The 14353-nt window shown below is 43.8% G+C and overlaps 1 protein-coding gene and 1 long non-coding RNA gene across 2 annotated transcripts in view; one reads left to right on the top strand and one right to left on the bottom strand.

Moving 5' to 3' along the window:
- The window catches only part of LOC126941423 (uncharacterized), a 43813-nt gene extending 33245 nt beyond the window's left edge, over positions 1 to 10568 (bottom strand). The window contains exon 1 of the long non-coding RNA XR_007721297.1: positions 8971 to 10568. This is a non-coding gene — a long non-coding RNA (uncharacterized LOC126941423). The remainder of the gene's footprint in view (positions 1 to 8970) is intronic.
- The window catches only part of HAUS1 (HAUS augmin like complex subunit 1), a 983957-nt gene that overhangs the window by 615390 nt on the left and 354214 nt on the right, over positions 1 to 14353 (top strand). The gene's annotated exons all lie outside the window — the stretch shown is intronic.

Genomic DNA, 14353 nt, shown 5'->3' with positions numbered 1-14353 from the left:
TTTCAACTGTAAGGATAACCTAGAAATATATAACCATATTTTACATAAATACAGAACTGCCTAAAGAAGCAGCTAATATTGTGATTCCTCTGGCCCTGCCCCCACCACTTCCTGCCTCCAACCCCCCACCCACCATGTGAGGAAAGCTTATGCTTCTCTTCCCTTCTCCTGGGGACCTCCTTTCACTGCCACGCCAGTCCCACTTGCCCTACCTCTGACCAACACCAACATTCCTCATGGACAGCGCCCATCACCTACAGCTCTGCCTCTCACTGCCAGTCACAGGGCCCTGCAAGCTCTGAGCCACAAGGCCAATGATAGCCTAAGGACCCCCTTCCTCCGCACCTCAAATCGACCACCACTGTCTGCTCATCCTAGGAACCTCCAAATTCAGACCCTTTCGACCCTCAGGACTCCAGATTATTCTTCCCTATACCCACATCTAGGAATGACCCACTGCTGATTCACACCAGTGCAGACATTCAAATTATTAAACTATTGAGTTATTTTGTGCACTTTGTGGTAAGTAGTCACTGCCCTGAGCCCTGTCCCCTGAGTCTCTCTATAACCTTCAGGAATTTCTCCACAATCCAGCAACTAAAGGGTTAACACAAAGCACAGCTAAGAGCTCCAGCAATAGTTCTGACTGATCGGTTCCCTTGCCTTACAAGGTGATTAAGGTTTTAAATGTCACCCTGGCACCGCATGGCAGACAGATTTTGTATGCCTAATGCTGGTTGTAATTTAATGCAAATCATCATTTCTTTTGAGGCTGCAAGAAGGGGATCGAAGGACTCCGGATTCAGCGTAAGGTGCATGAGGGCATGCGAACACCTGGCATCAGGATCATACAGTCACACCCACATCAAGCCAACATCTGCATAATGCAACTGAAAGGCAGCAAAACTGGTCCCCTAAGATGCCTTCACCAGCAGCCCACCATGGAGCCTAACATTTCTCCTCTCATTCCCTGAATTTTCAGGGAGAGAAGCAACACAGCAAGATCTCAGATATCAACACCCCAATTGAATTAGTTTTACCTGGTCTCTTCCCACCTAATAGCAAGAGAAAGTCCTGGCCAGTGCGGTGGCTCATGCCTGTAATCTCAGCACTTGAATGCTGGGATGGATCACTTGAGGTCAGGAGTTTGAGACCAGCCTGGCCAACACAGCAGAACCCCGTCTCTCCTAAAAATACATAATTAGCCGGGCACGGTGGTGGGCACCTGTAATCCCAGCTACTCAGGAGGCTCAAGCAGGAGAATCGCTTGAACCTGGGAGGCGGAGGCTGCAGTGAGCCAAGATCGCACCACTGCACTTTAGCCTGGGCGACAGAGCGAGACTCTGTCTCAAAAAAAAAAAAAAAAAGAGAGAGAGAGAGAGAGAAAGTCCTATAGGAAAAAGACTCTAGAAAGATTAGTTTTCATGGGAAATCCAAGGAAGGTAGCCATCCAGGACTAGGGCCGTATCAAGCGAAGGAAAGGAATGAGGCGTAATAGGGGTGTACAAGAGGAAACCCAGGACAATGCATCATTAAAGTCGTATTCCCCTGAACATACTGCAGTGAAGAGACAAGCCAGTTAGCAAAGATTTGACTCTTTAGTCAAATGAGGTGTGAGCCTAGGCTTCCCTCCTCCATGCCATTTACAATGTGGTTACTTCCTCTCATAATCTTCAAATCCTGGCTTGCCTGCTCTAATGGCCATTTGTTGTTTTTGTCTTCCCTGCATGCTTCCCACCTTCTTCTAGTAACAGCGCCTCCCCTTCCTTAAGGGATCTGCTCCTTCCCCATCCATGGGGGTCCTTTGAGGCTGCTGGCCTCAGTACCATACTCCCAAACACAGTGGAGTCAGTGACTCAGGTGTAATCAATCATGGTACCTCAATCCCCTGGCCATGGGGATGGACCCAAGGGTCAGCCACTTAACCCAAACTGAGCCAATAAGATTCTTCCTTGCAGGAATTTGAAATCTAAGTACACAGACATCCAGGATGAAGGGAAATTGAGGCTGGGTCTGACAATAGTGCTCTAAGAGAAAGGCCACGAGATACCCAGAACCATCCTGGTTTCTTTCCCTCCCAAGCCCAGGTTACTATTACCTTGATGCAATAACAACATCAACTAACACCCAGCCCCATATCTTTCCAATAAACTCAATTGGTACTTAAGTTAGAATCTGTTTGTATCATTTCAAGCACAACCAAAATTCATACAGAATGTTATAACCCATAGAAACTAAGGTTTCCTTTAGCTCTTCCTAAATGGGGTTTGAATAACCCACTAACCATGTTTAAACAGGTCTTCTTAATCATAAACATCACTGTAGAAGACAAACATCACTCTTCTATTACGTGGCTGCCTGTAAAACCTAGACAGCTTCCTGTTTCTGTGTTTGGACCTCATGTGCCTGCCAAGGGTATGCACCATTTCCCAGTGGCTTTGAGGGAGGCATAAAAGTCAGAGCCCAAAGGATTGTGTTACTCGGTCTTTGTCTTAGGTCTCAGGTGGGGCCAGATAGGGAGAGGAGTGTCACATCTTGTTGCATTACTAAGGCTGCTGGTCACCCAAAATACCAAGGAACCCAGCTTCCAGCAGCTCAGTGCGCCGCCCTTCTCCTTCCCCCGTTTCTTCCTGCTCAGCCAAGAGTGTCCAGCAAACCCTTCCCGGCTGCCCACAACCCAACAGTTCCGCCCTCCTGAGGGTTCTCAAGCTCAGAGTCTTCCAACCTTCCAAACAAATACAGCATTCTGCCCAGGAGGTATTTCTTAAGGTTGTTGAATTATCTGGTTCCTGTATCTCTTGGAGATGAAGGTTCACATGTCAACATACACTTCCCACCTATGTGAGTCTTCCCACCCTCAACCTTGATCATGTCATTCCTCACCTCACTTCCCTCCTACTGCACTTCCAATCTGGAAAGGCCCCTCTTCTCCTGTCCACCCAACTAATGGCTACCTCGCCCACCAAAGTACACTTCAAGCCCCACCTCCTCTCTGAAGCCTCCACTGCCCGCTCAGGTGACTTTCTTCTACCATTCACAGATGGTAACATGTGTGTATCATTCCTGCCTAAAATGCTGGAGAATGGTGTGTTAACTCTTCCTATGGTATTTGTTTTCTCAACACTATCTTTAAGTTCCTGGAGTGCAGAAAGTGTGTGCTGTCCATGTTTGATTGCCCCACATACCTAATAAAGGACAATGTGGATGAAAGACCCATGATCAATACACTCAATCAATTAAAGAAACAGGGCATGACATTGTTCAGGCAGCTGTTAAGAATAATAACTAATAAAATGAGTTGCTATTTTAAGCCTGTGTTAAACTGCAGAGAACAAGACAGACCCAGGGATGACCTACAAGCTTCAAGACTCGGATAATTCAACAACCTTAAGAAATACCTCCTGGGCAGAATGCTGTATTTGTTTGGAAGGTTGGAAGACTCTGAGCTTGAGAACCCTCAGGAGGGCGGAACTGTTGGGTTGTGGGCAGCCGGGAAGGGTTTGCCGGACACTCTTAACTGGGCAGGAAGAAACAGGGGAAGGAGAAGAGCGGCGCACTGGGCTGCCGGAAGCTGGGTTCCTTGTAAAGGGACGTTAGGCCACCGTCCCTAACATCACCCCAAGCCTCAGCCTTCTCAGGAAAGTCGCTTATGAAGCTATGACTCAACTGCTGCAGTGCTTGGGCCCACGCTTCGCAGCGTGGGATCAGCGGCGGGGCGGGGCGGTACAAGGAAGCTGTGCGAAGCGGAAGGGGCGGCCTCGGACCAGCAAACTTACCCGCCTGGCGGGTCTTATGGCTGAGTCACCGTGGCGGCGCAGCAGCTCGGGCCCCGTTCTCCCGGGCTGGGGTGGTCACCTCTGCAAAGCAGGCTTTCTGGGCCGTGATCGGGTCTTGCCCGCGGGCATATCGGGAAACGCCTGCTGCGCTCCCTGCCTGAAAATCCACTCTTGAAAATGCACTCCCTTAGGTTAAAACGCTGCCTTTCTTAAGGACCTTCTTTAAAAGTAAATCCTAATATAAGTTGGTGCAACCAATTTCCTTCCCTTACAGACGCTGAAAGCAGAGCACTGAAGGGGTGGGATTCTTGAAGGTGAGGGAGGTAAGGCTACTGATGATTCTGGAAGGGACAGCTCCACTGCGAGGGGCTTAGGGGAAGGAGGGTGTCAGCTCTAGTTGCTTGGTGAGTTTACCCTATTTCAACTGACGACTTTTGTTAATGAATTTCACCTCTAGGGCTCAGTGGTTTATCTGAAAGAAAAGGCTGGACTAGAGCAGTGGTTATCAAAGTGGTCCCCAGACCAGCAACATCAGCATCACCTGGAACCTCGTTGGAGATGAAAACTATAGGCCAGTCCTAGATCTACTGAATCAGAAACTCAGCGGAGAGCCCAGGAATGTCTTTCAACAGCCCTCCAGGTGTTTCTGATTCATGCTCTAGTTTAGTGACAAACGACTAAATGATCTGGCGAGTCCCCTGCAGAGAAGAGAGCTGATACTTTTTAATGTGGCTCATGAGGCCATACAGGGCCCTCACTGACCCGGTCCTCGTGTAACTGTCCAGTCTCTTACGGCAACAGTCTATCTCATCGACATAAGACTGATAAAACTTTCTCTAAAGAGATTTCCTCTTTGAAATCCAGCCTTACATATGCTGCTCTTCCTGACATAGCCTTTTTCTTCCATTACTATCTCCTATTTGTCCTTCAAGACTTGTTTTGTGATTACCCCTTCCAGGAAGGCCACCTCACACCTCCCAAGGTCAGGTGTCTCCCTTCTGTGTTCCTGTAGCACCTTATGAATCTGTTATATCCGTTTACCACCTTTATCAAGTCACGCACCAGACTGAGTGAGGTGTGGGCAGAAACTTGTACTTCTGCACATTCAGTGTCTGACACAATGTTAGCCACTACAGTATGTCCTCAGTAATCATCAATGCATGAGTAAATGAATGGATGACTTGAATCCTTTTGTCAACGGAGGGCTCAGATAATGGCTTGCTGGTTCTTTTTGATCTCTAATCATTGATAATTTAATGCTTTTCATGTTACGCCAATGATTGATCAATGCTTATTACTGTTAGTAATTCTTTTTTTTTTTTTTTTTTTTTTTTTGGGATGGAGTTTCACTCTTGTCGCCCAGACTGGAGTATGATGGCCTGATCTCAGCTCACTGCAACCTCCACCTCCCGAGTTCAAGCAATTCTCCTGCCTCAGCCTCCCAAGTAGCTGGGATTACAGGCATCCACCACCATGCTCAGCTAAATTTTTATATTTTTAGTAGAGATGGGGTTTCACCGTGTTGGCCAGGCTGGTTTCCAACTCCTGACCTCAAATGATCCACCCACCTCAATCTCCCAAAGTGCTGGGATTAGTCACTATGCCCAGCGCATGTTAGTAATTCTTTATAGTACATTACATAATACAAATTATTTCATATCTATTAGCCCATTTCAGCTTCTCATCAACCTCATGAGTTAGAGTAGGTATTGTTTTAATCATTTTAACAGCTGCAAAACAACTCACAGATATTAAATGGCTTTCCATGGTTACCTATTTCTGTAAAAAATATTTACACAGAGTACAAATAAAACACAAAGTGTCTTCTTGGCAACGCATAGTGATAGACACATAGGAGATAAAAAAGTTCTTAAAGACATTATCCTTATCCTCAAGGAACCTCTATTTTAGGAAAAATAAATCATATTCTCCAAATAGCCACAATATAATAAGTGTATAATAAATCCAGTCTTGAGTGAGTCATTCCATCAAGGATCTAGGAGTTTGGTGGACAGAGGAACTGTGGGTGGCAGAGTAGTGAGGGGAAACATGACTGGGGCAGAGGTGGAAATTGCATGATGACTGGACAGAAAAGGATGTGAATAGATATAAGAAAGCCTCCCAGGAGCAGAGAACAGACTAATAAATGAACAGAGACTGGAACAATCTACACAGGGGCAGTGAATAGGTCTAATAGCTGTAGCAGATAGAGATGCTGTGAAGGGGACCTGTGAAAGTCAAAAATAGAACTGGTGGTGGCACTACATATGCCACTTAAAGTGGGCTTGCTGAGAGGATTTTTCCCACTTTTATTTTGCTATTAGTGGCCACTCTTGAAATTACAACATACATCGTTGATTTATTAAACATTAATGTTAACTCTTAACTTTTCTATCCTCCCAGACAATGCAAGGACCTTAGAACACTTTAACTCCATTACCCACCTCCTGACTTGCTATTGTTATCATGGATCTTGAGTATTTTAAACCCCTCTAGTCATTATTTTCATTTTGCATAATCAGTATTCATTTATATTTACCTGTGTTGTTTCCATTTTTCATTCCTCTTCAATTTTTCCTTCATCTCCAAGCTTTCATCTGGAATCATTTTCTCTTTACCCAAAGAATATCTGTCAGAATTTCCTTTAGTGCAGGTCTCTTGGTGGCAGCATCTTTCAGTTTTTATTTCACTGACTTTTAAAATCATCATTACTGGAGAATATTTTTACTATGTGTAGAATTCTAGATTGGCCAAATTGAAAATATCGTTCTACTATATTCTTATATGAGTTATCATTTTTGAGAAGTCTGCTGTCATTCTTTTCACTCTCAGAGATGAGGGTCTCACTGTGTTGCCCAGGTTAGAGTGCCATGGCTAGTCACAGGTGCAATCATAGCTCACTGCAGCCTCGAACTCCTGGCCTCAAGCAATCCTCCCACCCACCTCAGCCTCTTGAGTAGCTAGAACTACAGGCAGGCACCACTGTACCTGGTTTACCACCATTCTAACTGTTGCTTCTGTCTATTGTCACTTTGCTTTTAAAATTTTTCTCTTAGATTTTGGTCTTCTGAAATTGGACTATGATATGTCTAGGTATGAGTACATTTTATTTATGTTGCTTGGGATTCATAGGACTTTTATCTGTTTGGGAGAATTCTCAAACATTATCTTTTCAAATGTTCTCTCTCTTCTCTCCTTTGGGGACCCCATTTGAATATGCACACATTTAGTATATATTCTGATCAAACTGCATATGTCTCTGACTCTTCTGAATTTTTCATACTTTTTCCTGAGCTAAGTCTGGATAGTTGCTTTTGACCTTTCTCCTAGTTATTTCATTAACTGTATTTTTTTGCTGCTAAATACATCATTGAGATGTTGATTTTGATTATTATATTTTTAATTAGAGTGTTTCTGGAGGTTCTCTATCAAATGTGGACAATTACTTTTTATAACTTCCAATTTCCAATTCTTGTCAATAAATTTCAAGTTTGGCTTTTCCTTTTTTTTGTTTTTTGTTTGTTTGTTTGTTTTGTTTTGTTTTTGTTTTTTGAGACAGAGTCTCGCTATGTTGCCCAGGCTGCAGTGCAATGGTACAATCTCGCATCACTGCAACCTTTGCCTCCCGGGTTCAAGCGGTTCTCCTGCCTCAGCTTCCTGAGTAACCGGGATTACAGGTACCTGCCACCACACCTGGCTAATTTTTGTATTTTTAGTAGAGACAGGGGTTTCACCATACTGACCAGGTTGGTCTCGAACTCCCGACCTCAGGTGATCCGCCCACCTCAGCCTCCCAAAGTGCTGGGATTACAGGTGTGAGCCACCACACTCGGCCAGGCCTTTGTTTTCTTGAGTATATTATAATGTTGCTTTAGATTCTGTGCATGGTAATCCCACTGTCAAGAATGACCATGAATATCTTTCTGTTACTTCTTGTTTGTGCTGATCTTTGAATGTTGTCTTCATTTCTTATTTGCTTGGTCATTTATTACTATGTGTTGAACATTATGTTTGAAAAAGTATCTTTAGAAATAATGTGAGACTTAGGATGATATCTTCTGGACATGATTTTTGATTTTCAGTTTCTATGCCAGGCATTTAGGGGCACTAGTAATCCAACCAAGATTGCTTCAATTCAAAGTCAAAGCTTCAAATTTTTTGAGCCACTCAGATGACTAAGGCTAGAATCTATGTGAAGTTTAATTCCAGTTTACCTTAGTCTGACAGTGCAGCTCTTTGGGGCCCCAACTCTGAGTACCAAGTAGTTTACCAGGGTCTCCACCATGGAAAAGAAAGGAAGCAGTAGATTCGAACTTATGGGCACCTAGCCACCAACAGTTTTCAAAAACATGGCTCATCTCTCAGCCTTCTTTTTAGATGAGCCAATGCCCTCTGGGCAAAAGTAGCCCTAAATGCCAAGCTTGTCCCTCTAGAGCTTCATCTTCTCCTAGATCTTGGCTTGCTTCCTCACTATCCTATTAGTTTTTGATATTTTAGGGAAAATTTTTTAAATGTTTTCTCTGAATTTGTTAGTTGTTTTCAGAGGGAAGGTTGGCCCATATTAGCTAGTCTGCCTCTATTAGAAGCAGAAGTCTGATATGGACTTTGGATAGAAATGAGAATCAGCAATTTTTAAGAATAGAAGGACATGGCCGGGCACAGTGGCTTACACCTGTCATCCCAGCACTTTGGGAGGCCGAGGCAGGCAGATCACGAGTTCAGGAGATCAAGACCATCCTGGCTAACGTGGTGAAACTGTGTCTCTACTAAAAATACAACAACAACAACAAAATTAGCGGGGCGTCGTGGCAGGTGCCTATAGTCCCAGCTACTCGGGAGGCTGAGGCAGGAGAATGGCGTGAACCCGGAAGGCAGAGCTTGCAGTGAGCTCAGATCACACCACTGCACTCCAGCCTGGGTGACAGAGGGAGACTCTGCCTCAAAAGAGAAAAAAAAAAAGAATAGAGGGACATAAGCAGATAAATGAATCAGAAAGTGGTGTGTATGATAATTTGAGGGGGCTGTTGCAGGGGTCAGTAGAGAGATAAGAACAGAATAAGATTCTTTTTATTGGTTCCCTGGCTTCAGCCAGCATAAATGATCAAATAATTTATTGCGCTAATGCTCAAATTGGTACTTCTAATCCCAGTTAAACCCACGGAATTTCAAAAACAGGCAGTGTTGTTTAACTTACTTAGTTGTTTCCTTGTTGGGAGGCCTTTGATTCCAACTGCAAACTCTGCCAAGAGAAAAGAGAAACCTAAACCACAGATGGATTAACCTCTACTCTAGGAGCACTGAACCATTGTCCCTGCTCTCAGAGAACTGCCTGGAGCCATGCCGGGGCAGTGGCTGAATTCAGAGAATCAAGGCTGCACTGCTGAGACAAACACCAGTCAAGGTGCATTGCCCTCTGCTGTGGTCAGGGCTATAGGTGCTGGAGCTTGTGAATAGGGATGACGGCAGACCCTGCTGATTGGGCAGCATAGTACCCATCCTCTACCTCCTTTACCTTTACTTCTTTCCATTAGAGAGGCTGCAGTAGCTAAATATTCACTCTCCCAATATCCCTGTATCATAGAGTGGTCATGTGATACAGTTCTGGCCAATGAGATGTAATCAGAAGTTTGGCAGGAAAGTTCTGGGAAAGTTTTAGCTTTGCTAATAAGAGACAGATGGGGCTGGCACTAATCCTGGTATTGATCCTAGACTTGAATGCAGATGTGACACTTAGAGTTAAAGCAGCCTTTTCATGACCATGAGGAGACATGCAGGAGGGAAAGGCCCAGAAAATCTCCAAGACACCAGCCCTAACATTGCTTTTCTCTTATGTGAGAAAAAGAAACCACTCTTGTTTCAAGCTACTGTGGGTAGGCTTTCTATAATTTGCAAATAAAAACACTCCTAACTGACGCAGGGAGATTCCTAATGTCAGGACCCAGCACCTGAAAATCATCTTTGGCTTTAGGATTAAAAACTTGATCAAACAGCAAATATTAACCAAACTTCTTGTAAAGCCAGCACTGAGCTAGGTGGCACTATGAAAATCACCGAGGTAGCAGGCACTGAAGGCATTCACAGCCTAATTAAGAGGTAGAATTTAATACAAATGAAATCTCATGATCATGATCAAATGCTAGAAAAGTCTTTAAGATGATCTAGTGGTTTTGGACAGGTGTTGGCCATGATACCATTCCAACACCATACAGAGACTCAATGTGTACAACATAAAATCTGCTTCATTTTAAGAAACCTGTGCAATTGGCCCCTCCATATCTTTGATGATTTGTGGCTGAAAATTTCTGAGTAGCACTGCCATTGATTTGACAGCTGAGAAAACTGGGGTCTCCATGGCAGAATGGAAGTAACTTATTCTAGGAGATGTAACAGGTTTGCCATGGTGCTGAATGAAATCTACATCTCTAGGACGATTTTCAAGGTTGTTTCCTTCCAAACAGTGATCAAAAGAAGGGAGTGGATTATTACATGGTAAACTGGAAAGCAGCAGCAATAATTGGTACAGGAGACCAAAGAAAGGAGAAAATAGCATGACCAGAATTAACCAAAGCAAGCTTCATGGAAGAGGTGGGACTTAAATGAAGTCATGAAGGTTGGATAAACTCAAATTGGATCAGTGGTTCCATTGGCCCCCAGGGGACATTTGGCAATGTCTAGAAACATTTTTGGATGTCACAACCTGGGATGGGGGGTAGCATTTAGTGGGCAGAAGCCAGTGATGCTGCTTAAAGTCCTACAATGTGCAGAAAAGTTCCCCACAACAAAGCATTATCCAGCCCAAAATGTCCCAATGGTGTCCAAGTTGAGAAACCCTGGAATACATGGAAAGAAGGCCAGGCAGAGGGAATGGTATACAAATGCAGAGGTATACATAAGCAATGAGTTCCTTGAGAACAGAGACTGTGTATCCCAACACACATCAGTGGCTGCCTGGTGGGTAGTTATTTGCTGGATGGATGAATAAACACTGTTCGTCTTTGAATTCTACCCTAGTACTTTGGCAGCAAAGAACTTTGCTCAGAATAAGAAAAGCAGTCAGCCTCATCAATACTTATTTTCCTGATTTCCCCTGCCTCATCTGTTCCTCATCCCAAGTCTTTAAGAAAGGAAGGGAGTTGGAGACTGGAGCTGTTCAATCCAACTTACAAGGGATGTAAAGGACCTCTTCAAGGAGAACTACTAACCACTGCTCAGTGAAATAAAAGAGGACACAAACAAATGGAAGAACATACCATGCTCATGGATAGGAAGAATCAATATCGTGAAAATGGCCATACTGCCCAAGGTAATTTATAGATTCAATGCCATCCCCATCAAGCTACCAATGAGTTTCTTCACAGAATTGGAAAAAACTGCTTTAAAGTTCATATGGAACCAAAAAAGAGCCCGCATCTCCAAGACAATCCTAAGTCAAAAGAACAAAGCTGGAGGCATCACGCTACCTGACTTCAAACTATACTACAAGGCTACAGTAACCAAAACAGCATGGTACTGGTACCAAAACAGAGATATAGACCAATGGAACAGAACAGAGTCCTCAGAAATAATACCACACATCTACAGCCATCTGATCTTTGACAAACCTGACAAAAACAAGAAATGGGGAAAGGATTCCCTATTTAATAAATGGTGCTGGGAAAATTGGCTAGCCATAAGTAGAAAGCTGAAACTGGATCCTTTCCTTACTCCTTATACGAAAATTAATTCAAGATGGATTAGAGACTTAAATGTTAGACCTAATACCATAAAAATCCTAGAGGAAAACCTAGGAAGTACCATTCAGGACATAGGCATGGGCAAAGACTTCATGTCTAAAACACCAAAAGCAACAGCAGCAAAAGCCAAAATTGACAAATGGGATCTAATTAAACTAAAGAGCTTCTGCACAGCAAAAGAAACTACCATCAGAGTGAACAGGCAACCTACAGAATGGGAAAAAATTTTTGCAATCTACTCATCTGACAAAGGGCTAATATCCAGAACCTACAAAGAACTCAAACAAATTTACAAGAAAAAAACAAACAACCCCATCAAAAAGTGGGCAAAGGATATGAACAGACATTTCTCAAAAGAAGACATTCATACAGCCAACAGACACATGAAAAAATGCTCATCATCACTGGCCATCAGAGAAATGCAAATCAAAACCACAATGAGATACCATCTCACACCAGTTAGAATGGCGATCATTAAAAAGTCAGGAAACAACAGGTGCTGGAGAGGATGTGGAGAAATAGGAATGCTTTTACACTGTTGGTGGGATTGTAAACTAGTTCAACCATTATGGAAAACAGTATGGCGATTCCTCAAGGATCTAGAACTAGATGTACCATATGACCCAGCCATCCCATTACTGGGTATATACCCAAAGGATTATAAATTATGCTGCTATAAAGACACATGCACACGTATGTTTATTGCAGCACTATTCACAATAGCAAAGACTTGGAATCAACCCAAATGTCCATCAGTGACAGATTGGATTAAGAAAATGTGGCACATATACACCATGGAATACTATGCAGCCATAAAAAAGGATGAGTTTGTGTCCTTTGTAGGGACATGGATGCAGCTGGAAACCATCATTCTTAGCAAACTATCACAAGAACAGAAAACCAAACACCACATGTTCTCACTCATAGGTGGGAACTGAACAATGAGATCACTCGGACTCAGGAAGGGGAACATCACACACCGGGGCCTATCATGGGGTGGGGGGAGCGGGGAGGGATTGCATTGGGAGTTATACCTGATGTAAATGACGAGTTGATGGGTGCAGCACACCAACATGGCACAAGTATACATATGTAACAAACCTGCACGTTATGCACATGTACCCTACAACTTAAAGTATAATAATAATAAATAAATTAAAAAAAAAAAAAAAAAGAAAGAAAGGAAGGGAGTACCTCTTATTCATCCTTCTAAATTCATTTACATTCTTACACCCAGGTTTCTCTCAATACTCACCAAACCCCTTTGCTACCTGGGTCTCAGGAGCAAGAGAAGGTACCAGCCCTCACCCTTACTGAGCAGGCAGATGACAGGTGCCAGGGAACTGTATGTTCTTTTGTACTCATAACAGCTTTAGGGGACTTCCAGCCTCATAGCCCAACCTCCCAGCTCCCACACTTGTAAGTGGAGGAAGGGAGGGAGAGTGGGGTTTGTGGTCCTCCTGGTGCCAGTATGTTTCCAAGACGAAACTTAAGGCCCCACCCTCTTCTGGGGGGCTCTTTCAGGTAAATAATAGGTGCCCTGTGGGCCCAGATCCACTGAAGGTTGTTAATGCATATCCTGGTAGGAGATGGTTCCTTGAAATCTAATTGCTTCCAAGACCTTAATACCATCCATTTTATTGTGTACAAAGAATGCTCAGGACAGAAAATGTGAACATGGGCAAGCCCGTACCTCAAGGCATCTGGCTCAGTAAACAGTGTGTTCAGGAGACAGCAAAGGATTGAACAACCACCAGGGCATCCATAGGCAGGACTCTCTGTCTGTGCCCTGCTGCACCCCAATTCCTTATGATCCCCACTCCTACTCCTCACTCAGCCCTGTTCCTTTACCTCTTATCCAAATACTTCTGTAAGATGTCCTATCAGTCACTGACCCCTCAGTCTAGTACAGCTCCAAGGGGACTATATTGTCCTATCTCTGGTTCTAGAGAAAAAGTTCATCCTTCCTAAAATGAGTTTTAGGCTCTGGGTCACAGGAGAGGTTGGGACTTTGTTTAGTGCTTATGACAATGCTTACTTGAGGGAATTCTTCCCTGGATTCCTGAGATTCCTGAGTATTACTGCCTTCATGGAAGCGGAACCCTGACTCTTTCAGATCGTCTTACTCCCATTCCTCAGATCCGAGCAGTATCAGATCTGAGAGGCTAAATACCTTGTTCTGGGTCAAGGAACTAAGTGCCCAAAACAGTAGTTCAATCCAGACCTGCTCCCCCCCAGAGACTGAGACTGTAATACTCCTAAACTAGAAGAATGGGAAGCAGCACCAAAGGGCACAAAAGTGTGCCCATGTATGAAAATCTATTAACCTGAAAAGGCTGTTATTTCAGTGAGGGTACGAGTAAAAACAGATATGCACTCATGCTAGAAATGCACACACAAACACATCCACAGCCAGATCAAAAGCATGGGATTCTCCCTTAACAGACCTCCTAAAGTAAATGAAGATGCATCAAGCTGGCAGATAGAGATGGGAAAGGGGCCTCCCCAAGAAGTCAAGTTCTGCTAAAGTTGTAGTGCCTAATAAGGTATTATCTTGTCTCTCTATCATTTAAGTTGGAAAACAGAGGCAATAACAAGAGGAAGTGGTATGGTTTCTCGGTGTTTATATCTGAGTAAAAAGAAATAACCAACCAGAGCCATGAAAGTGACATCCTTGGGAGGCAGTGATTTCTCACCTACTGTTGAAAGTAGATTTTATGTATTTATTTATTTGAGATAGAGTCCCACTCTGTCGCCCAGGCTGGAGTGCAGTGGCATGTTCTCAGCTCATTGCAACCTCTGCCTCCCGGGTTCAAGCGATTTCCTTGCCTCAGCCTTCCAAGT

Source organism: Macaca thibetana, chromosome 18, assembly GCF_024542745.1.
Source record: "Macaca thibetana thibetana isolate TM-01 chromosome 18, ASM2454274v1, whole genome shotgun sequence".
NCBI lineage: Eukaryota > Metazoa > Chordata > Mammalia > Primates > Cercopithecidae > Macaca > Macaca thibetana.
The sequence above is the reverse complement of the archived record's forward strand: the minus strand, read 5'-3'. Positions and strand labels throughout refer to the sequence as shown.